This window comes from Sitophilus oryzae, unplaced genomic scaffold (assembly GCF_002938485.1).
Source record: "Sitophilus oryzae breed Bouriz unplaced genomic scaffold, Soryzae_2.0 scaffold_213_pilon_pilon, whole genome shotgun sequence".
NCBI classification, from domain to species: Eukaryota; Metazoa; Arthropoda; class Insecta; order Coleoptera; family Curculionidae; genus Sitophilus; species Sitophilus oryzae.
Window position 1 is genome coordinate 601,608 of NW_022146767.1, and position 25,622 is coordinate 627,229.

A 25,622-nucleotide genomic window follows, 5' to 3' on the forward strand; every position below is an offset into this window, starting at 1 on the left:
TCCTTTACGTGAGGTGGTATTAACTCTCTTCATTTATAGTTATCGGATCGGAAAGAATTCTGATCGCGTCGCGTACGCTATTTAAACTTAACCTAACTTTGAATTTAAAACTTTGAAATTGTTTTGTTTACTAGGTATTTTAAAACTAAAGGGCTAAAGCGCTTATTTCCAGTGCTTCATTGTTCAACGTCTGCCATTGGGTTTAGGGCAACAAGCAACAAATTCTCTTAGAAAATCATCATCTGCTGTAAACCTAAGACTTTATAGGTTCTTTAGTATTGGAAGAGGTGGAATCCATATTTTGGGCCATATTTATTTAATTAAAACTAATCCCAGCTACTTAAATATCAAATTACCTAATAAAGCTGAAGCAATAATTCAAAACAATTGAAACATAACCTAAAATAAAAGATCTCGCCGGCCGGCCCCGGTTGTCAAATACCCGCACATGCCCATTTAAGCAATTTTTAAACGTTATCAGAGGTTATTTAGAAAGAGCGCTTGGTGTAATTGATCCGCAAATTACGTCAGGCGGTAACGTTATTAGCGGGTGTTGCGTTAAAAATTGACTCGCGCATATCGTAACCATGATAAGGTACACGTAAATACTGGATGACGCTATTCGGTTTTCCGATATCTCTCTAATAACTGTGCCGGTCAGGCGCTGTGCACAATTTTAGAGGCCATAAGTGGGCGTGCTATGTGCGCAAACTAGTCACCTAACTAGTACCCGATTCCGAAAGAATTAGAACGACGAAAAACAATAAAGAAAAAACAAAGATTATAATCTGTGGTATTATTCTTTAATATAGTTTCCTACGAAAATTGTCTGCCAGCGCACAAACTTATAAGTTAAAATCTTAAATAGGATCCTTGATATATTAGAGCTTTTTCAAAACCATGCCCACTGGATCACCCTGTATATTATGCATTTCACTTCTCCTTAGTTTCGTCTCGTTTGAAAGGCAGACTCGGAGGATTGTGAGCTTTTTTTCTCGGTGTTCGACCAGGTACGACTTCGGTACTACCGTATGCAAAATGCCGCGTATATTTCCATTAAAATTACGACTATGGCGGTCTTAGAGATGCTCGAAATGTACTAGATTTGCTAGGTAAAATGTACTACATTTTTTAGTGGTTAATTTAAATAAGTTTTGTCAGTTAACTAAGTAACATGGTACTTGGTCTAGCGGGTTGCCGGTGATTAAAGTTATATATTATTGTTCACGCATTTCATTAGTTTTTAGTTTTTATTGGTCTTGGGATTTGTATACTGTGTGGTGCATCGGAACGCGGGACGTAGAAAATCCCATGAAATTTTTGAAAAGCTCAAATATTATCTCGCCAGATGATTTTATGCAAAAATTATATTAGACTTTTTTTATGAGGCGTTAAAGTTGCGTTTTTTATGAGGCGTTAAGTTATTTGCTAAAATCTATCTTCAAATTACTAAATATTTATAATACGGCCCAGAGAAAGCTACAATTAAAATACCAGCAAAAATATGATTTTGTCATTGTCAAATTCGATGTCACATTTTTTTTGTTTACAAGAATTTCTGTGCTTTGAAAACGGTGGTTAATTTTTTTCTGAATTGGAATGATCATCTACAAAAGAATTAGTTGAACTGAGAATAGTATACGTGGTGTATGACTTGTTTCCTGTTCATTACTCGATCACTTGCAGGCCTCGCTCATACCACATACGACAATATCGTACATACACGATGTACGATATGTATCGTACATACATCGACAATCGTACATACACAATAATTCAAGGGATAATCGAAATATTTGTGACACAAGGAACTTTATTAAACTATACTAATTAATAAAATGTTTACATAATTCCCCATTCACAAACAAACAATACCCCAAATGATTGTGAAATGAACGCCTCACAATACAAAACTGTTAAGTGGAGAATCTTTAGCATTCCACAGATGTGTCGTTTTCACTCCATCTAAATTTCTGTATTTAATATGCCCATAAAGACGATTTTTGTGTATGCTCTACAGGAAGAAATCGTTCGACGAAATATCCTGTGGTCTTTTGATACTGTATCCCCAAAAAACGGGAGTCAATGTTTTTCTTTTATTCAACATGAAGAACATTCAAATCATTGTTATTTTCTTCCTGTTCAATTATTTTTGTTTTCGCATTTGCATGTGCTTAATACTTTAGTGCCTTTAGTTTCAAACCTCCGGCTTATCCGTTAAACTATTGACTCGGTATAGGCTTTCCGGAGACTGTGCTGCGAACATATCTAACATAGCGAAAATACTATTTCCAGCAAAATGCCGTTGAACCATCGTAACTTTTTCAGAAGCTGCGAAATTCATAATTATTTTATACAAAATTACTCTGTTTGATACCTTCAAATTTTTGTGATATCGAATTTCACAATGACACTCAACTCTAAAAGATTATTTTTATTTATTTATTTTTTAATATTCTAACTCTGAATCTGGTTGTAGGTTGGTATATCTTTACATAACATTATTTGTGTGTCATTGCTAAGGTGTTGAATTTGACGATGTACAATATATTGTACCGTTATGGAATACGCATCAACCCTATATCTTCGAGTTCCTGCTCTATTCAAAGCAATTGTACTAAAACAGGGCCAACGTGATGCAGTTGCAGCAAGCTGCATACACATCGAGCAAGACAAATGGGTGGTTCTACCGAGTTAGAAACCAAGGCATTAATAGTTGTAACTTTCGAAATATATGTTTTATTCCAGTATTTGATAAAATTTTCCGATAAATAACTTGGTAAATTAAAAATGTATCAGATGTATATGTTAGATCAGATTTTTTAAGATGGCTATTGGTCTATTCCTCAACGACCTTTACAGATCTATTGTGGCACTCTTCTAATTTTTAGGTGATATTGCCCAGTCGTAGTCTTTTTAAAAAGTCTAATAAATTGGAGACTGAACCTTCTATATAGCTCTTTGCCAATGGTTTATCGTTGCCTAGTACAAATAATTAAAAATAATATTTTTCAAGCATCGCACTGACATAAAATGTGTTCTGCTATTTTTTCTTCTAGTTAACCAAATCTGCATAAGGTTTCGTCTGTCAATTCCATCAACATTATTTGGCTATTGATTAACTATAAATGTTTTCTCTTGTCTCTTGTTGGACAAAACCCTTTCCTGGAGAATGCTTCCACTATTCTAGAGATTTGTTGGCCACCTTCTGTTTTGTAGTCAAATTTGTAATTGCTTAAGGTATTCGGAGTAAAGAAATATAAAAACTTTTTAGAGTAAACTCGTAAATTGTTCAATAACAGGTTCCTACTAAGAAGTCTCGGACTAGGAAAACTGCAGTAAAATTAGATAAAAAATAACAAAATTCATAATCTATACGTACTATATTTCATACACAATGTTTTAAACACAAAAATTATATAAAATATTTTAAGTATTATTTCTAAACCAGAATATTTCTGAAAACATTAAGATGCTATACTTATATATTTTGATAAATACTTATACTAGTTATATGATTACTAAAAATATCATTTCTATCATGCAATCCATATTTTGTTTCAGACATCAGATAATCTAATGAGCAGACATCTCTAAATATTAGAAATGTGTGACTACGTGTCTTTCTCTTATTATTTCAAAAGTTAAATACGAGACATAAATTCTAAATAGCAGAAGTGAAAGTACGATTTATTACTTTCAAGATGTAGATAATTTATTTAAATCTGCATATAATGTACCAAATTGGCAACGTTCGAAAAAAAATCCTCAAAATAAAATATATTTTGTTTATCAAAACGCAGTACTTATTGTCATCCTAAATCTAGCAAACATTTTGTAGTCATTTGATTTGATTTCATTAGAACAAGCTGCACTTATGCCCAATTAATCTTCTTGTAGCAGCGCGAGTACTGGTACGTTTTATAAATGGCTGCCATATTGCGCATTTTTTACCTGGCTTTTGCTAAATATATTGTTATAAAATTGGTTTCTTTAAATGTATGCTTTTTCAATGAGATTTTTTGTGGATAAACCGGACTACCAAACCAAACTACAGCTCGAAGACTGTGGCCAGTGGTAGATAGCAAAAAGACAAAACAACTACTAGAGTACAAAAAGAACCTAGAACACATAATTGTAGGTGTCATCACTGGAAACTGCCCCACTAGGGTAAACCTCGTGAGATGGAAGATTTCCAACGAGGACTACTGCAGAGAATGCGGAGAGGAAGAAGAAACTATAGAGCATCTGCTGTTCCACTGTCCGGCACTGGAATACCGACGCTTGAAAACTTTAGGGCAAGGTTTTTTAGACGGACTAGAGGGAGCCAACATCAGCGACATCGAGTACTTTGCAAAGAGGTGGAAGTGCTTTAACTCAAAAAAGGAATGAAAGGAAGGTTTGGTACAATAATACAGGGGTATAGCAATGGGTCCAAGGCCTCCGAGTGAAGTATCCAACAGGCTCCAAACCCCAGCAACCTTACCTAACTTAATTTTGGACTAGAGATGGCTGCAATGCCAGATTTTATTGTTCCACCTGATCCACCTCTTTAAGTGTGTTTCACATGCTCGTTAAGTCCTATAGATTTAGAAAACGTTTTGTTTCTCCAATATATGATTCATCGAATTTACAAGGTACCTGGTAGTTTCTTTTTTCTTGTATTAATGTTTGTGCTCTTGTTTTGAAGCATTTTTTTCTACTATAGCCGATTTTTTTAGAAACGCCCATCTCATTTTTCATAAGTATTTATAGGTATTTCTGCAAAATCGGCCACAGTTCAGCCTTTATCCAGAATAAACTCTCTCATTGACAATAGGGTCGAGCAGTCGCATAATACGGGTTGAACCGTCTCATCTTCCTGTTCGCATCTCCTACATAGTGGTTAAGTTGCAGTTTCCATTGAATTAACTTCCAGTTACAGCTCGAGGAGTGCTTCTAGAGATCGCCAAGAATCTCATTGTTGCCTTTAATTGGGAAATGCAACATTTTTTTTCCTAACGACTCAGAATGTGTTCTGTCAATTCATCTTCAGATTGACAAAATCCGCACAAGACTTCGTCCGCCAATCTCATCAGTTTCAGGTGCCTATTTATCCTCAGACTGATGAGTTATAGACCCCCTTTCTTGGCGGTAAAAGTCAGTATCTGAGAAAGTTTTACAGAGGTTAGTTATCCATGTCCGATACCAGTCGTACCAAAGTTTTTGGCACGAGTGGTTGTTGTCTCGGCGCACTCAGTGATGAGGTGTTCTGGTGTTTCCCCATTTTCAACATAGAATCTGCATTCGCCGTTGTTCCTTAGCTTCAATCTACTGAAATGTTCATTGAATCTTACTCACATCACTTAAATCAAGGAATATTTTCTCTGTTGTAAGTCTTCGAAATTTCTTCGAGTTTGATAGACCGTTGGAGGATTCCCATTCCAGGTTACAGATGACATCTTCCAGGTTCTTGAGTTTTGCTTTAAGTTGGTTTCCACTTGGGAAGCAGAACGGTTCTGATCCAATTAGTGGGAGTAGTGGCCCCTTTTCTAGCTAGATCATTTGCATTTTCATTCTTCTATCCTTTGATGGGTGGCACCTTCCACTATTCTTGTTGGCGGAGACACAGGAAATTTGTGAACAACCATATTATATACCTCATTTCGTTGCTTTGCATTCTGTGCCTATTCCACGCTTTTCGATGACATATTCTATGCAAATCTCCGATATGAACAACGTAAAAAAATTACCCGTTCGCGCCAGAGGACACGAAACTAATCAATTCTCGTCGATCGGGCCAAACAAACGAACATCGGCGACGGACGGCAACAAGATGGCGCCCGGCTTACTGACTGACTAAGAAGTGGGTCGGGGTCGGTGACCGCGCGCGAAAGTAGGCCCAGAGGCGTCGTGGCCGCGCGGGGGGCGAAGGGGGCTCGGGCGGCTCGAAGGGGGGAACGGACGAGATGATTTCCAATGTTGTTTTGTTTGGGTTTTCGTTCAGGGTCGCCCCTAATAGTGCGACGCTTTGTTGTTTTTCCTCGCCGCTGGTTAGGACAAATTTCGGAAACAACAAAGCGACGACAAATTGGGGAGTAATTGGGACTTTTAGTCTTTTATTCGGTTTCGTACAGCTACGGTTGAAGCCTTAACCGAAGTCGTGAGGTATATGGGAAAATGGTTTAATATTTTTAACTACTTGACAAGTTTCTTTACCGTATACAGTAGCTTTCTAGTATGGCCTGTGATAAGAACAATCTTTGGATTGTCACGGGGTTTTGTCAACAGGACACTGTTTCCTCAATGAGCACATCAGTAGATTGAAGCTGAGAAACAACGGCGAATGAAGATTCTATAGGGAAAATGGGGAAACACCAGAACACCTTATTACTGACGATTCCTAGACGTGCGTCTAGACGACAAACGTTCGTGCTGTAAACTTTGGTGGCTGATGTCGAAGATGGAGAGCTGGCCTCTATGGAGCCGTCTTAGATAGAGACTGTATGATGAATTGCAACCCGTTATAACAAAGAGGAATACACGATGGATCTGTAAGATCGCGGTGACTAAACCCCCTCCTAAACAATTTACATGGCCTGTGATGCCTTATCATTTGCCAAATGGGCGTTGCTTGAATTAAATCAGAGACAGTCTATCTGCCATCCTTGGCGCACTCAGTGATAAGGTGTTTTAGTTTTTCCCCATATTCCCCACAGAATCTCCATTCGCCGTTGTTTCTCAGCTTCAGCTGCTTGACTATCGGATAAGATGGCTATTCTCTTTTTTCGATAGTTCCTATCTAAGAAAAATTGCACGCATCTTTCGATAGCGTGGATTTCTGCCTGAAGGATGCTGAGGTAGGTGCCCATTGATTCGGAGTATTTAGTTTTCGGCCCAAATACTCCTATCCCTGTCCCTGCTTTGGTTTTGGAAGCCTCAGTATACCACGTTATGGAATGGTCCTTTACAGGCTGAGCAAACGTTTCTTCCTTCCAATCCTTTTTATTACTCAATACTACAATTTTGAAAAGTGGAATTTTCTTTTTGATGGTGTTCCAAGCCCCTGTCCTGAAAATTATCCCAATACTGTTTCCGTCAATGGCCATTCTAATCATTGTCGCAGTGGCATAACTACCGACGACAATATGCAGTGGTGTTAGGTCTAGAATGATATCCATTGCTGCTGGACATGTTTTCATGGCATCTGTGATGCAGATGCATGCCATTCTCCTTACTTTGCACAGGTAATTAAAATTAATTACAGGATGTTACCCACGAGGAATTAAGAGACCTAGAAGAAGACCAAATCTGGGATGGGACCATGATATTAGGAAATTAGCAGGAATAACTTGGGCGCGCATAGTCAACAATAGGCCTAACTAGAAGTAGAGTATATGAGGGAGGCACACCATAATTGGAAATGATTGAATAAGCTGAAAATGATGATGATGATGATACCTACTTGAAGGGAATGACGAAACAAGTTTTTTGGTTTTGTTTTTGTAAACAAAACTAGTTGTAACTGAGTCGGTTTACCAGTTGTTGTTCGACGGCTGACGAAAAAAAGACGAGCGTAGATTTAAAAATTCGATCTCGTATGGGTTACGTGTGTGCGCGAGAGAACGGTCGCGCGCTCGTAAAAAACTGGTAATTTATGGGCCAAAACGAATCGGTCTGACCTCCCGGAGGAGAACCGTGGCTCCGCTGCTCTCCAGCTCTCGACTTTCACCTTAAATTAATATTTGATTACGTAAAGCCGTTCGGAACGGTCCGGGATCGTTCCCCGGCGTATTTTTACGCTCTCGATAATTGACTCTGGCTGATTTTTGGAGACTTTTATGTCCGTAGTTCGGAGTAAAATTGTATTTAAGTCACGTGCAGAGATTTTAGAGCGAAGGGGGACATTTGTTTTGTTTAATTGTAAAAAAATATTTTATCTACAACCTCATAATATACAGAATTAAATCGAGGACCTTTAACAAAATATATATATTTAGGTCTCTACATTTTTAAACTTGAAGAAATTCCTGAGGACTTACGACCGAGAAAAATCAAAGATTTTCCTTGATTTACAAGTAAGTACCTACACTTTTCGTATTGTCGCGGGGTTTCTAACAGGACACTGGCTCCTCAATGAACACCTCAGTAGATCGAAGTTAAGAAACAATGACGAATACAAATTCTGTGGAGAAAATGGAGTAACAACAGAATACCTTATCACTGAGTGCGCCGAGACGACAACCATTCGTGATATAAACTTTGGTACGACTGATATCAGAGATGGAGAACTAACCTCTGTAAAAGCGTCTTAGATACCGGTTTTCATCAAAGCCCTGAGAGTTATTGTATCATGAATAATAACTCATGTACTGTATCAGTATTACTGTATCATGAAATACATATAATGATTATAAACCTGTAAGAAATAGGGTGAACGAGAATATTCAGAGAATTAAAAGAGAGCATTTGGGAGACTTTTTCGAGCGACATGGAACATGACCTGTATGGAGGACAAAACAAAATATGGAATCTATTGAGAAATAGGAAGAAACCAATAAATGAGTACATACAAAGTACAAAAATTACGTCCGAAGAATGGGAAAGATACTTCGAAAAACTTTGTAACTCATCGGAAACCAAGTCATTACCACAGCAAATACATAATGAGGGCGAAAATGTTAGCCAACCCCAAATTTGGACCATTCCCACGGAGAAAATACAGAAAATGGTAGCGAAATTAAAAAATAAAAAAGAACGAAATGATCGAATGTGAAGGTGATGCATTACCTAACTGAATTTCAGATTCTCTTTAAAAAAATACTTACAGACAAGATTATACCATCCGAATGGAAAGAGAGCATCTTGATACCAATTTTTATAAAAGGAGAAAAAGCAGATCCACGAAACTATCGGGGTATCAGCTCGATGAGTGCCGTACAAAATAACCGGAATCAGGCAAGGAGATAACTTAAGCCCAATCCTGTTTAACATCATAATGGATGAAATCATAAATGAAGTAAAGCCAGCTGGGAGAGGGCTATCGAGATGCAGTAATAATATCTGAAGACAAAGATAACTTACAAAAGCTTCAATATAAGTTTCAACAAACGGAAAAACTATTTAATATGCAAATATCCGTGAAAAAAAATCCTCTAGAGAGCCTAAAAGATGCAAACTCGCGATCTACGATCCGAGTGTAGAACAAGTGATGTCATTTAAATATCTGGGGGCAAATATAACAAGCGCTAGGAATCTCAAGGAAGAAGTAAAAACCCAAACTACAAAGGTATCATTAATCTCAGGATATTTAAGGGGTACAATTTGGCGAAATAAATATATGAGCCTCAGAAGCAAAATTAGAATTTATAAGGCTTCCGTGAGACCAGTTATAACGTATGCGATAGAAACTAGAGCAGAGAACACAATAACAAAACGGCTCCTAAGGACAACAGAAATGCGAACAATTAGATCAACTACAGGATATATCTTATATGACCGGAAAAGAAGTGAGGATATAAGAGAAACATAACTATGAAATACAGGATGTAGTGAGAAGGGCAAGAAACAGGAGCAGAGAGTGGGGAGACCATGTGGACAAGGATGCCAAACGACCGATTAGCGAAAATTGCTAAGGAGAAAAGACCGAACACACTTCGTCCACATGGACTACCACCTATAAGATATTATGAGAGCTGGTTTTCATCGTCCCAACTATTCTTATGGAACCATTGAAGAAAATACAGGACTTGGTCCTAACGTACGAAAAAGAAGAAGAAGAAGAAGAAGAAGAAGAAGAAGAAGAAGAAGAATTATAACTCAAGAAAGAGGGACACAATAGATCTATAAGGTCGCGGTGATTAACCTCCCTCAGATATATTTTACATTCTACAAGCTAGTTAGGTTCAAACCAAATCAAATTAAACTTGGACACTTAAAACTGACTTCATATGGAAATTGGTTAGATCCAGGTAATAGATGTGTTAAATATATGACTTTCCCCTTCCCATACGCAATATAGACATTTTAAAAATCGCAAACGATCGAAACGTGATGATTTATACGGGAGAACAAAAGAGCAGAAAAAATGAGAAAATAATAGGATAGAACGGCCGGAGTCGTGGCCGTTTCATTATCCAATTAAAAATGCAATTTTAACGAAAACCGAAGCAGAACACGAGTTAATGGAACGTATAATAGAAAAATTATTATTAGGCAAGCGAGAACGCGTGGTTCGGCCCGAAATTGCGAGCGCCGACGTTGCCGTTTGTTATTATGAGTTATTTCGCGACACTGTTCCGCTGCAGACCGCAGCGAAAGCCATTTTTCGCGTGCTAAACACTAATCTATGATAATTCCAGGCATACAGAAACGTAAACACTGGTTAGTTTACAATACTATGATACAATGGACACATGTTATTGATATTATGTTCCCCTTTCTTGAGTTATAATTCATCATACAGGCTCAGGGCTTTGACAAAAGCCAATATCTGAGACAGTTATACAGGGGTTAGTTCTCCATAACAATGACAAACGGCGTCCAACTGGAAACCACGTACAGATATATTTACTTGGACAGGGAATTGAACAGCCAAGGCTGGTTTCCTCAGCATGCGGAAGTTTTTGTGCCGTTCGAGAATAGCTATACCAACGAGGCTAAGAACATTAAAATGCTATATATGGGCTCTGCTTCAATATGGATGCTAAACATGGACGCTAAAGCTGGCAGACATCAAACGACTTAATGCTTTTGAAACGTGGATGTACCCACGGATACTGAGGATAAGTTGGACCTCCAGAACAACAAACTGTGAAGTTTTGAACAAAATGAAGACTCGTGCACACCTAACAGGCACAATTTTAATCAAAAAGACTTCCTGCCTTGGACACACAATATGCGGCAGTCAGAATTTTAAGAAACACAGTTGATAATAGAAGGAGAAATCTATGGAAAACGCAGCATAGGGAGGAAAAAGAAGTCGTGGCTGCATAACATGAGAGGTTGGACCCACACCGACGGAAACACCCTTATCCATCAAGCTCTGGACGGAGTGTCATATGTCATATTGATCGCCAACCTCAACAAAGAAGAAAGAAGGCACCTAGGAGGTGGAGTTTTCTATCTCCGATATCAGTCGTACCAAAGTTTATGTCACGAATGGTTGTCGTCTCGGCGCACTCATTAATGAGATGTTCTGTGGTTTCTCTATTTTTACCACAGAATCAGCATTAGCAGTTATTTCTTGGCTACTGAGGTTTTCATTGAGCAGACATTGACGAAGATTGTTTTTACGCAAATCAACGAAAATCTTTGATTTTTCTCGGTCGTAAGTTCTGAGAAATTTCTTCGAGTGACTTAGACCGTTGGAGGATTCGCATTTCAGGTTATGGATGGAGTCTACCAGGTTCTTGAGTTCCGCTTCAAGTTCGTTTCCCCTTGGGAAGCAGAACGGTTCTGGTTCAGTTAGTGGAGTGTTCGCTCCTTTTCTAGCTAGATCGTTTGCTTTTGCATTGCTATACAATTGATTGTAAATTGGCAGGTTGCAGGGGTTTAATTAAATATGTAAAAATATCTTACATAGTGTACGTTTTTATAATAAAATATATTGATCGGATCATTTTTAAGAAGTGACTATCAAAATACAAATATTTAAATAAATAATCAACAAATATACACATCAAAATTAGTTAAATTTGACATTTCAAATCTAAAAAAGCCAAAAACAAGAAATAATATTATTCATCATCGACACGTGTAGGCCGTTAAGTAAAACTATATTTCCAAAGCACTAAATTTCTCAACAATGAATGGAAATAATACACAGACAGGAAGTTCAGGTATATTTTATCGTAAGCCAATGGTTACACGTCCTTGGTAAATGACCAAAATGAGGACGTATGTTTTTTTAGACGAAAAAAAACTCTCGAAATTGTCCCATTATTTGGGTAAATTATGGTGGGAAGCTTCGAAAAATATGTATTGTTCTTGCAATAACATGTATAAACGCCAGACCACCTACATCATCCTGTCACATTGATTGACCTTACCTGTACACATGTCAACACAATAGAGTAACATACATATCGGCATACCAGATACATTTGATGTCTGTAGCAAGTCCACAAATATAATAATTATCTAGAGATAAATAAGAAAATTATGGAATTATTTTTTAATAATATTTTTACTGTTATGTACATAATATAACAGTAAAGAATTTTTAAATACGTGTTCGTGTTTAAACAATAACCTATATTGTCTCATGGATGGCAGAATGGCAGAATGGCAAAAACAAAACATCATTCTCATACAAATATTGATACTATTGTAAACTTTTTTAGATCACACTTACAGATCTAATGTGTCCCTCTTTCTTGAGTTATAACTCATCATACAGTCTCAGGGCTTTGACAAAAGCCAGTATCTGATATCGTTTTACAGAGGTTAGTTCTCTATCTCCGATATCAGTTGTACCAAGGTTTTTGGCACGAATAGTTGTCGTCTCGGCACACTCAGTGATAAGGTGTTCTGGTGTTTCCCCATTTTCCTCATAGAATCTGCATTCGCCGCATCTTCAATACTCAAAATCCATCAGATATGACCAGCTGGTAACGAATGAGCTATGCGTATAATCATAATTAATAAAGAGCGTAATTCCTTATATTGTATTACATAATAATTGCAGAAATTCTTCACCGAAATGGTTCATCCAGTAAATTTGATTTCAAGGCGACTAGATCTATGCGTTCGCAGTTCTTTACGTTTGATATTGTTATGACAGATCCAATTTGTTTAAATTTTCTCCATGGCCAAAACAATTTCAAATAGTGTGTCTAATATTAATTGAATTGTTTTTTTTTGTTATATGAGCTAATATCAGCTTTATTAGCAAATTTTTGTTCACTTAGCACTAAATTTGGTTTAAAATAAACTACATAAAACTTTTTTTAAGGTAGAACACGTGTATATTGAAAATGAGCTTTGTAAATAAAATGCAGAATGCATCCATATGTTCTAGATATAGGTTCTGATGTGGTTTTCCTTCATAAACCGAATCTCCGCTTCAAATCTACGATTTTCGGCAGTTCTGTGCGGAATACAAAGAAGACGGTACTTGCAGGCACGTACTTTGAACACATAAATCAGAAAAGAAGTGGGTCGATTGCACAATTAAGGACGCGGCCATTATTTCACGCACTTGCGTGATGGGTATAGAAGAAATTCGGTGTGTAGGTTAGGAAATGTGTATGTACAGGATGATCGTGTTTACATACCTCGTACCTAACTGACACATTTAAAATACGTAGCCTCCATCGTAGAGTGATGAGGAAACTTTTGAGGGTTTGAGGAGTTTGTCAAATATAGTATCATATTCGTGGTAGTAGATTTCGACCCCAGAAACACGCCTATGAGATTTTTTTCGCAAAAAATTGAGAAAAAGTTAAAAAAACATAATATCTTGATAATATGACAACATATGTAGGTGGTAGTTTAAATTTATAAGAAAGAAAACGTAGAAAATATCAAGTGGTTCTCAAAATTTAAGCAAAAAAAATATATTCGTTTGAATTTCCAACGTAAAATAACTCGATTATTTTGGACTTATTTGAAAAACGGTAAAGAGAACATATGTTTCTTTTATCGAGATCTACCAGCCCTGAAAACTTTTACACTTATTTGAGACACAGTCCGAATAATTAATAATATATTCGATATAGAATAATATATTGATTAACTATTGTTTGTCAGCCTGAGGAAGATTCTCTCTCTCTCTTTCTTTCTTTTTTTTCTCTTAATTCCATTTTAAAAAGAATATCAGAAAATACTAGACGAATAGCCAAACAGTACCTATAAAATATAAACTCTTTTCTGTCTGTGACTTCTTTAAGAAGCGTTTTAACCAAACAATAGAGACATTAAAACAAGAGAAGGAATGCATCCACCAAGTACATTGTGAATGCGGTGAGTCGTATAATGGAGGTACAAGACATCCTCTAAATTGTTGAATTAACGATCATTAGAAACAACAAAAAACGAACATAGAAGAAATAAATGCATACGCAAAGAGCAATAATGCATATAAAGTTTTTAAATTTTATAAGTTTATCTTGACATTAAAGGCAGCAGATATTTTTGACAGATATTGCTGACCATGTGTGCCTTATGCAACACCACAAAAAATGGTCGGAAACCTGGACTGTTCACAGGAAATTTTATTGGAAAAATCGTAGATTTAAACAAATCTTGCTTACCAATAACATCATCAGCAATCGAAGTATGAAAATTTCATCACAGGTCAATGCCTTACTCTTTAGTAGTTTTAGGATGTAGATTAGTTCACAACTTGATAAGAGTCAGTGATGCCAGCTGATAGAATATTAGGTATATTTCACCCTATAACATTAATGCGCAGAAGAAAATGAGACACTCTGTAAACCCGTTAAGAAAAAATCCTCTGAGTTAAATAGAAACTTGCGTGTCTAGCCATGATAAATTATAATGTTACTTGTAATAGCATAGGTTTGGATGTTATGAAGATTAATATACTTTCGAATACGATGTTATAAGTATAATACTGACATCATCCTCTAATGTATATTCATAATTTTCATTATCATTTCTGTTCGATAATAATATAATGTGAATTGAATAGGCATCTAAATATTTTCTGGACTTACAGGATAAAAATTACAGGTATTTAGAGGTATTTCAATAGTCCATTATTTGAATAGAAATTTTAATATTTTGTATTCTTTAAATAATAATAATTGTATAAAATACTAACTTATTAGTCCGCTGCAGTAAATCAAAAAAGTATAAGAGACTACTTATTAATTTGTACTGCCTTTTAAATAATTTTAATGATACATCTTTTTTATTTAGACATTTATTTATAATTATAGATAATTATTTGGCAGTAATAAATATTCTTTATTAATAAAATAAATTGGCCATAAACATGTCCCACTGTTCTAGAATAAATTTTTAAGAACTACAAGGTTACTAATTATATGTTACGGTCAAATATACAAAAAAAATATATAATGATGCTCTCTGTTGTATTATGAATTCAATATATAAAATATAACAGAATATTGTTTTATCATTAATTATTACTATTGAGAATAACAGAATTAATTATTTTTGAAATTTTATAACTTTATCTTGACATCTTATTTGGGCCTTCTTAAAGCAGATATTTTTTGGCAGTGATCTTTTCTGAAAAGTCTGGTTTTATATAAATGATCTGCTTGACACTTTGTTTGAACAAAAAAAAATTGGCTATAACTTCTCATCACTCTGAAAGAAAAAATGAAACTATCTAGATATTTATATTTTCAGAAGAGGTACTATTCTCTAATTCTTCTCAGGTTTTCTAATTTCTCAAGACCAAGTAGCTTTTACTAGCTTCAGTAGACAAACAGTTTTCGCTAAATTTGTCTTCATTCACTCCAATTTGCCAAAATACACAGGGTCCTATAGAAGAATGCACAACACAGGGATCTCGTAAACTAGGAGAGATAGCAGATGATTTTAAATTAGATAAAAATTGGGCATCTAAAAATCTAAAAAAGATTATTTTCGAAGATACCTTGGAAAAAAACAACGTTTGCAATATGAAAATTCAAATTTTATATTTCCATTACCAATTTTTGTGTTCTACAAATTGATATTATTATATTTTCAATCTGAAATCGTGATCGTGATACCATATTTGAGATTGTTTAATAAATACGGACTTTTTATTTCATTTTTAAAAGCTTATGATCTCCCAAATTTAATAAGAGAAGTCGCTAACCCAAGAAAGGTATAATGAAGAATGTTTTCATAAGGGGCAGTATGTTACAATCAACATTTTTTGGGTTAGTGTAATAAGCTTATGCATTGATGAATTTGGGAGGTCTTCATCTTCTCAAAATAGGGATAAAAAATCTAGATCCATTATTAAAAAAAATGAAGTTGATGATGGATGCTTAAAAGCGTTATTTTATTAGATTGAAAATCTAATAACATAATCTTGTAGAGCAGAAAAAGTAACAGTAAAATTGTGAAATTTCTTTATTGTCATGTTTTATCAAATAGAGTCAGTTATGTGGTCATTGGTTGTGTTACCATCTTTATTGCTTTTTTCACAAATAAAACTTTTTTTTCCATAGCAACTGTTAAAATTGACTTATATCTATCAAAAATAGTAGATAAAAGAATACTTTAACCTCAAGGGTAGATTAAATGATACTTTAACAGCGAGGATAGGTTAAAAACTTTATTTCTTCTCGCACATTTTTTAATTGCTTCCATTTTTGAAAAATTTTGTATTACTGTTCATAAGTTATTCGGGATTTAAATGGAAGTAGTTTGGATATGGCGTTTGTCGCCTCAGCCTGAATATCTGTTAGTAATTTACATATTTCGTTTTGAGCCATTTCTGGCTCCAATTCAATCAGCAATCGACACGAAAGAGAATTAAAAAATATTGACTCAAAACTGACAGCTAAAGAGAAAGCTTTATTTGTTTGTCAAATTACATAGAAACCAACGCCAACCCAGCACAATATTTTTTCTACTGGTAATAAATTTCTTGAAATGATAATTTCTGAAGATTTTTTAAAACGTAACTCGCTGTGGAAAAAAAATATTGTTTTATACACGACGATAAAATACCATTTCATCGACATGTATAAAAAATAACTATTATTTACACACTGCACAGTAGTATTACTCTCAATGTATATTTTAATATTTCTTAATAATTTTTTTAAAGTTAATCAAACAAACTGATCATTTGGGTTCATTCAAAGAGGGCATTATTAAAAAAACAACCTTGCAGTTAACAGCTGCTCTTCTGTCCCAAACGTGATATGGAAATTAAAGTAAAAATGAAAAATAACGCCAGTAGTGTCCTTGACAGGACTACAATCCCAATTGCGCCATTGTGTATGTACTACCGGTAAACAAAAATATAAACAAAACTAACCTAAAGTAATATCGTCGTACGTACGTAAATATCAGCCTGTTTACCGATGAGGTTTTGCAGTCGCAGCAACGCAGCGTATACAACAAATAAGGCACTTTCTATGCCCACATGAATATGGTAATGTTTTGGGCGAAGCGCACAGTCATTTTAGGTCTTCTAGTTTACTGTTGTTTGCCGGTGGTGAATAGGATCGTGCTTATTATTTGAGCAAATGGCTTATCTTTGTTTAGATAGAAACGACTGGCTCCTTGTTGGAGATGGAAATGTGGGACTCTTGATAAGACAAATATTTTTACTGGCCAATTCACCTCGAGTTTGTTGTTCTGGTGGCGCACCTATAAATAAATAAGCATATCTAGTAATATTATGCTCTTTGTTGGTGCTAATGTCATTGGATGCGAATTTGTACGAACTTTTACGAATCAGTTGTAGTAATCATATCAATAATCGTCGCACTCAGTGACCAGATCACCTGATGGCGATGATCATTCGTGCCATGAGCTTTGGTACGGTTAATGTCGAGGATGGAGAGCTGGCCTCAGTGGAGCCGTCTGAGATACTGGCTTTTGTTAAAGCCCTGAGACTGTATGATGAGTTATAGTTCGTTATAACTCAAGAAAGAGGAACACACAATAGATCTGTAAGGTCGCGGTGATTAACTCCCCTCCTAAACATTCTACCTAAACATTCCGTTTATCAATTTCCTCTGGTTGTGTGCTAGGAAGCAAATTTTCATGCATATTTTCATCGACAGGTTTGTAGCTTCTGAATAACGGTCTAGGTAAAGCATCTAGCTCATTTGCCAGCTCAGAATTAGAATTATTAGAGTAAAGCAACTCGCATTTTCATTGGAGGACATTGTCATATTTATTTCAAACCAATAATCACGAGAATATTCCTATAATATAATAAAAATAATTGTTAAATCACTATAAATAACGAACAAAACATGCAAAAAAAACAGACAACACCAATTTTTGGTTAGGTTCAAAATTTCTTCTTTTCTTAAATACAAGACGCGTTAACATTAGTAGGCATTTGCATAAAAGTGTGATGTTTTGGGTGGTATTCCACAAAATTTGCAGGCTACTGAGGAAACAGAAAATGTAGAGATTAAATAAATAAATTGAAAATAATATATAGGTATACAAATTCGGGTCAGAACGTCCTACGACGTTGTCCGATGCCTAACTTCCACCCTGTGCGATTTTCCCATTGATCTTCTGTCAGATTTTTCTCGTTCATCCGTCTTCTTATTGCTTCCATCCATGTTTTCTTTTGTTCACCAGGTGGTATTCAATAAAATCCTTGTTTTAGAATTCTTTCATTGTGCATTCTCTGAACGTGGCCGTACCATATTAATTGTTTTTATTCTATATCATTCACTACTGTTTTCTCTATTCCCATCTGTCGTCTAATGTCTTCATTTCTGATTTTATCATTCCGTGAAATTCTCATAGCTCTTCTAATCCCGTCCATTTCTGTTGTCTCTAATCTCCTTTTATTCCTTTCAGTGAGTCGCCATGTTTAACATCCATAGAGTAATATGCTTTTAACTAGTGTCTCGTATACCAAAGGCTGGCAAAGGTTAGTCTTGGGTCGAGATTTCCGTATGTAAGAAGAGTACAATGGCTGGATGGAATGGAGTACAAGAAACTGTGCACATTGCTATGAGACGTGGAAGGGGATATAGCAGATTTGTCGCAGTTGACCGGTCGACCCAATCAGTACCTCTGTCAGTACTTAATTACGTCTCGTGGTACATTATTTGTTAACGAGTCGTTATAATTTTTCCTATCGCTTGAACATTTTTAAGTGCAAGCTAGAAACACTTGCATTTTTGTTAAAAATAAGTGGAATTGAGTTGGTTTTCGACAGTGGTCGGGCTATTAGAACTCTGAATTCAAAAATCGATATCTCGAAATCTATTAGAAATAATTGATTGTAGTTTTTTCAAAAACTTTCTTCATATTTCTGCTGTATTTTCTTCGTAGACAGTAAGTGAAAATCTTTATCAATAAAAAAATTACACGACTGCTGAAAATTGCTATGGTCTAAAAGTAAACAGATGGATTGTTTACAATTTTTGAATGTAAAAAAACAACCATATCGAATTTTTCTTATGTAAACATATTGTAAAAGATCCTATTACTTCAAAGATATCCTTATAATTCCATTTCAGATGCTCAGAAACATTTCTAATGATTTTATCTAGTCATCTTTTCGAAAAAAAAGTCTTTTAAAAATAAGCGGTTTGCGATCGTGATTTTACTTTACTTGATAGGGAAAGGCGTACCGGCAACGCCGCAACAGCACTCCGTCGCATTTCTCTCACTCCGACTTAATAAGATCCCTATGCGATTTACTTCCACACATGTATATACCGACCCAAGAGTAACAGTTGCCAGCACGGTATATTATATTTCCTGTTCTTTGTAATTTTAGTGCTCCATAGAATGTCATTTATGTATCTGATAACTCTTCGTGCCTGTATTACCCTCTTGTGTATTTCTCTATCGTCCGTTCCATCTCCTGTAAATATCGAATCCAGGTACCTGTAATCTTCACTTGCATTAATTTTCATATTATTGTCCAAAACATAAGATTTTCTGTATTGGCTCCAATTGGGATGTATTTCTTTTTTTTCTGTATTTACTGTGAGACTCCATTTAGCATATTCTCCAATTATTTTTCGCACCATATATTCCATGTCATCTTTGCCATCTACAATTATGGCCTGGTCGTCTGCAAATTGCAAGGTGTATAAGCATATGTCATTTAGTTCTATACCCATTCCGTTACATTTTCTTTTCCATAGATGTAAAGCCTTGGCAATATAAATTTTAAATAATGTTGAGCATATACAGCAACCCTGTCGGAGCCCTTTAGTTATAGCAATTTCCTCTAAAAGACCGGTGACCATTCTTATTTGTCATTCTCCTCCATGGTAAAGATTTTGTACATCTTTTATCAGAGCTGCGTTAATTCTGGATTCGTGCAATACTTCCCATAACTTTATTATTGGCACTGTATCATATGCTTTTTATAGATCGATGAATGTTGTATAAACTTCCCGGTTCATTGCAGATTTCTTCTCGATGATCTGTTTCAATGCAAAGATATTATATGTACGTGACCTTCCACCTCTTAAACCATTTTGCTCTTCTTCTTCGTAGCTGGAGTAATATATATATAAATAATCAATTAGGCTCAATTAGGTTCCTCAATATCCTAATTGGAAATAATATTTATATTAAAACAACATTCTATGTCACTTTTTGTATAAATTCTTCAATTTAATAGATGTTAGTAAAAAATGTCACTTTAAATATGCGTACATAGTACACACACTGTTTTTTTCTTATTACTGATAGCTTTATAATCAGGGATGCTGAAACATAAGAACAATGAATGCAAAAAGAGATATACAGATGGTACTTCTTGTGAATAAAAAGAATAAGTATAAATAGAAGACGATGGTGCGTTCCCGGAAGGGTACCGCCTTGTGCGTAAGGGCCAGCGCTGGCCGGGTGGTGGCCCGAAAAGAAGAAAGCCCCGTTAGAAGACACCGAGAACGTTCAACACCGTTAAAGGCCCGCGCCTCCTCAGGAATGTCACGCATCCGAAAGAAACGAGTTTTCGTCTACGAAGGACACCCGAAATTGAAATCGAACCATAGGCGTGCTACCGGGGATCGTACCACTTAAAAACTGATATTATTTATACCTTAAGATACCCCTTTGTTTAATAACGTTTATACTTTTGTCGCTTGTTCAGAGAACACTTTTTTACAAACAGATATTCTTGAGGTTGCTATAGGCCTATTTAGGTCTTCTTCTGATTTTTAAGTTCCATTCTTCTTCGTCCATTCGTTCAACACCTTGGAAACTGAGTCCAGAATGGTCTATACCGACATAAAATGTGCATATTCTGTCGTTTCTTTTTCATATTGATAAAATCTGTATATGGCTTCATTGATAAATCCCATCAGCTTTGGATGCTTAAGCTTACAATGCCCTCTGTAGTAGACCCACTACAACTTGGTGAATGTTACTATATTTGTACTATGAACTATTTTGGTACTACGTAATTGTAGTATGAACTTTTAAATAAACCTATTCTAGAAATTTGTTGTCCTCCCATTGTTTTGTGGTCATACTTCTGGCTACTTTTGAAGCGCCGTTGATGAGCTGTGTTTACCGATTTCATCTACTTTGAGTATTTACTCAGGCTTTTTGAAAAAGCCCTATATTTATTTATTTCTCTACATTACTAAGAGTATAATATATGGTATTACTAAATACAGCCAGCAATAAAGTGGTTCTCAAAATGAATTTAGTGAAAATTAAAGTAATGGACAACAAACTAGTGGAAAAAGAGGTTCTAATAAATAACACAACACTGGAAATAGTAGAAGAATATATTAACAAATAATATTTTCTTGCCTTTAGCTGTGTATTTTTTCTAATTAAGAAAAATCGAAAGTAGAGAAAAAATAAAAAAAAGTAAAAAGAAAATTGTCTTGCTTGTCGTAAAGGAGGGAACCAAGCTCCACTCCCACAACCGGTTTCTGGGCCTACCCTTCATCAGGTGGGCTGTCCAGAGGCTGGCTCTCACCGATATATATTTTGGATAACTAATATACAGCTCAGGATCTCTACTACCAGAAATCAACCGAAGATGCATGGAGTATTTATGGAAGAAACTCAATCATATTCAAATCTAGAATGCCGCTCTATCTAAAGAGGAAAACATTCGACCAATGTGTACTACCGGTCATGACCTATGCATGCGAAACCTGAACACTTAAAATGGATATCATAAGGAACCAAGAGACACCGTAAAAGAATAGAGTGGATACGACAATAGACCCAGGTAATAGATGTCATCCACAGAGTTAAATCCCTCAAATAGCAATGGGCAGGACATCTAGCAAGAAGAACGGACAACAGATGGATCACAAAAATTACAGCATGGTATCCACGAGAAATTAAGAGACCTAGAAGAAGACCGAACCAAGGACCATGATATTAGGAAATTAGCAGGGATAACTTGGGCCCGCATAGCCAACAGTAGACAACAATGGACCCAACTACAAAGAAAGTACGTGAGGGAGGCTACACCATATCTGGAAATGGCTGAATAAGCTGAGAATGATGATATATATATATGAATAAATATATTCATTAAAATAATTTTAATAAGGAAATTTTGTACTTTAGGTGAAATTGCGTGAAAAAAATCATGGACATTGAGTGACTGCTAAGTTGATGCCACTAAATACTATGAAAATATTACTCTTTTCTATAACTAATATATAATATTAACTTTTGTATAAATATAAATGTATTACAATATAGTTATTTATATAAAAATTGAAATACCTACTCTATTCCACTTGAAAAGTATAAAAATCTAAAAGATGTTTCTATTATAATTATGCTCCTTATACAGGGTGGTCCGAACTGTATTCCGGAAACTTCGGCAGCATATTTTGCAGATAAAAGTAAGTAAAAAAGTTCGTATAAATGTATGTCCTAAAATGCTTAGTTTCGGAGATACAGGGTGTAGAAGTTTCATTTTTATTTCGATTTTTTCCAAATAATTTCTGAAGTAACGTCAATATTTGGATGAAAATTGGTATCTGGGAGTTTTGTGACACGAGAAACTTGATTTTGATGTCAAAATTACTCCTATTTGTAGGGGGCGCCATCTATATGTGTTTTAACTGTTTTGAAGAGTAATAACTTTTCGACCGTACCTGTATAAAACCACTGACTAAAAAATATACATTTCCATGACTTTTTATGTAAAAAATATCCCTTGGTAAAAATCGCTACGAGCAATCGTTCTCCAGATATTTAGAATGGAAATAGTCAATACATGTCATTATTGACAAAAAATAAGCACACGTTGAGTATAGATATTTGACTGAAATAATAAATTTTTATTTTTTTAAAATTAATCATAAGTTTTTCTGCGAAAAAATGATGATTAAACAGTTTCTTTTGAACTTTTGACACAAAAAGATTTTAAATTTATGATTTCAGTCTAATAACTATTTAGTCAACATATTTAATTTATGTCAATGATGACAGGTATTGATAATTTCGATTCCAAATATCCCGAGAACCATTACTCGCAGCGATTTTTACCAAGAGACCGTTTTTATGTAAAAAATGTCGTAAATGTATATTTTTTTACTCAGTAGTTTTATACAGGTACCGACGAAAAGTTATTACTCTTCAAAACAGTTAAAACACATGTAGGTGGCGCCACCTACAAATGGGAGTCATATTGACATCAAAATCAAATTTTTCATGTCAAAAAACACCCATCCACCAATTTTCATCCAAATATTGACGTTACTTTAGAAATTATTTGGAGAAAATCGAAATAAAAATAAAACTTCTACACCCTGTATCCCCGAAACTAAGCATTTTACGACATACATCTATACGAACTTTTTTACTTACTTTTATCTGCAGAATATGCTGCCGAAGTTTCCGGAATACAGTTCGGACCACCCTGTATAAGGAGCATAATTATGATAGAAACATATTTTAGATTTTTATACTTTTCAAGTGGACTAGAGTAGGTATTTCAATTTTTATATAAATAACAACTATATTGTAATACATTTATACAAAAGTTTTTAAATATAATATCAATATTTTAAAAAGAAATAAGCACGACTATGGACAAATTCGGCGTTGTTCATGCCCAGAAAAGAAATGCTTATATACGAGTGACAGGAATACCAGATTTATATTGTTATTTTTTATATATGTACATTCGATTAAATTTTCAAACGGTAACTTTCTCGGTGATTGTTCCAACAGTTTAAAAATAAAATAATAAAATAAATGTTAAATAATATATCAATCTCGTAGTTATGAAAAAACCGGTATTAAATAATTAAACTTACAAAATCACATTAAAAAGTTGTTTCCGTACCATGTGGTACTTAAAATTTTTTAATTTTCTCATCTAGGTACTTAGTTTCTAATTTAAGGTGACTAATTGCTAATTACCCATAAATGTCAACTAAATAATTCGAATTTCAGGTTCGATTTGTTTTATAATTTTACTATAATAATCACCAAGAATAAATAGACATCATACCATACGCTTCCTGGTTTCTGTTTCTTGGGATCGTTTGTTGATTCCTTACCATACTCACGATGCTGCAAAGTAATTAATATACTGTATGATCGAAAAAAAACGGCGTCCAGTTGGCTGGGAAATGACAATCAATGACATTTCCCATATAAATTTACATATAAAATGACAGCGATCTTCATTTCATAGCCATCGTTGACGCCGTTTTTTCTCGATCATACGGTACTAGTGCACACTACTGTTTGTAGTAGTTTATATTAGTATACACTGGTGTATAGTGTATACGGTTATGAGTTTGTTGATGGCTACGCCGAATATTTTACTATATATTTTTGACACAATTTGCTGTTACTAAGCACTATTGTACACTGAGTTGGAGAAGAATAATAACTTAGCTAATACAACAATTGTGTATCATATGTTTACAAAAATCTAAATACAATGTTGTAGTTTTTTCTTTTCATATGCTTTTTCAGTGAAAGAACATATTATTGTAATGACATACTTAAACAAAAGTATCTTGATATGATTTTGTCGGTTTCAAATATTTTGAAATATTTCCGTTATTTTGTAAGCCTAAAATCTAGAAGTATTATCATTTTCAAGCCAATGTCAGAACAAATAACTAAAAAAGCATTCAAGGAAGTTTGTTTTACCTACATTTTTTCTATAAAACAAACTCTTAGGTAAAACATCTAACGGTTTCGTATGGTAGATGTCCAGAGCACTAACGAATAAGAACTAATATTTATTCAAAATATTTATTTTTGTTTTATTAATCTTAATCATTTTAAATAAATTTATATTAGTCGAGCTTAATTTCATGCAGCATTATATTATAAAAAATCATAATATTCTTTACAAACACACATTTTTTAGTTTTCTAATGAAACTATAAAATTCCAAGCTGTTTTTTCTGTTAGATGAAATACCATTTGAGCAATGGATTCCGGTAGGGTTTGTGTCAATTAGGATTACGTTTTGTACACAAAACAAATTACATATATGTACTATTTAGGAATGAAGATAAGATCAAATGATCCGAGAATAGGCAATCTGATTTGTTCAATTCTAGGAATTCACTAATGAGACAGTTTGAATCATTGCCAGTGAACATTTTTTAGATTATTTTAGTTATCAAAGAATATCAATTACGGATTAACATGGAACAATTTTGTTACTCAGTTGTTTTGACAAAAATCAACTAGTTATACTTATTTATAATTTGTATATATTTCTTAAATGATTATTAAATCCAGTTAACTTTACATCTACCCAGATATGACACGACGGAGGTTTAGACGAAAAACCTGACCAGTAACCTCAGAACCTTGCTTCAGTGAAAGCTCTCCAGAGGGTTCTGTTGTTTAAATTTGCTGTTTCGATCTCCTTTTTAATTATTGTTCTTTGCCACTCTGGGACGAGCTGTTCCTATACTGCCTTGCGAGTTCTACTCAATAGCTCTGCCAGCGATGTTTTTGCCCCTTCGCCTTGCCTTAAAGTATGACCAATCTACCTTCATTTCCTCAGTTTGATCGTATTA

At 34.8% G+C, this 25,622-nt stretch overlaps 1 protein-coding gene across 3 annotated transcripts in view; it reads left to right on the forward strand.

Moving 5' to 3' along the window:
- LOC115884201 (ABC transporter G family member 14) overlaps positions 1–25,622 on the forward strand; it is a 268,509-nt gene that overhangs the window by 168,133 nt on the left and 74,754 nt on the right. The window lies entirely within an intron of this gene.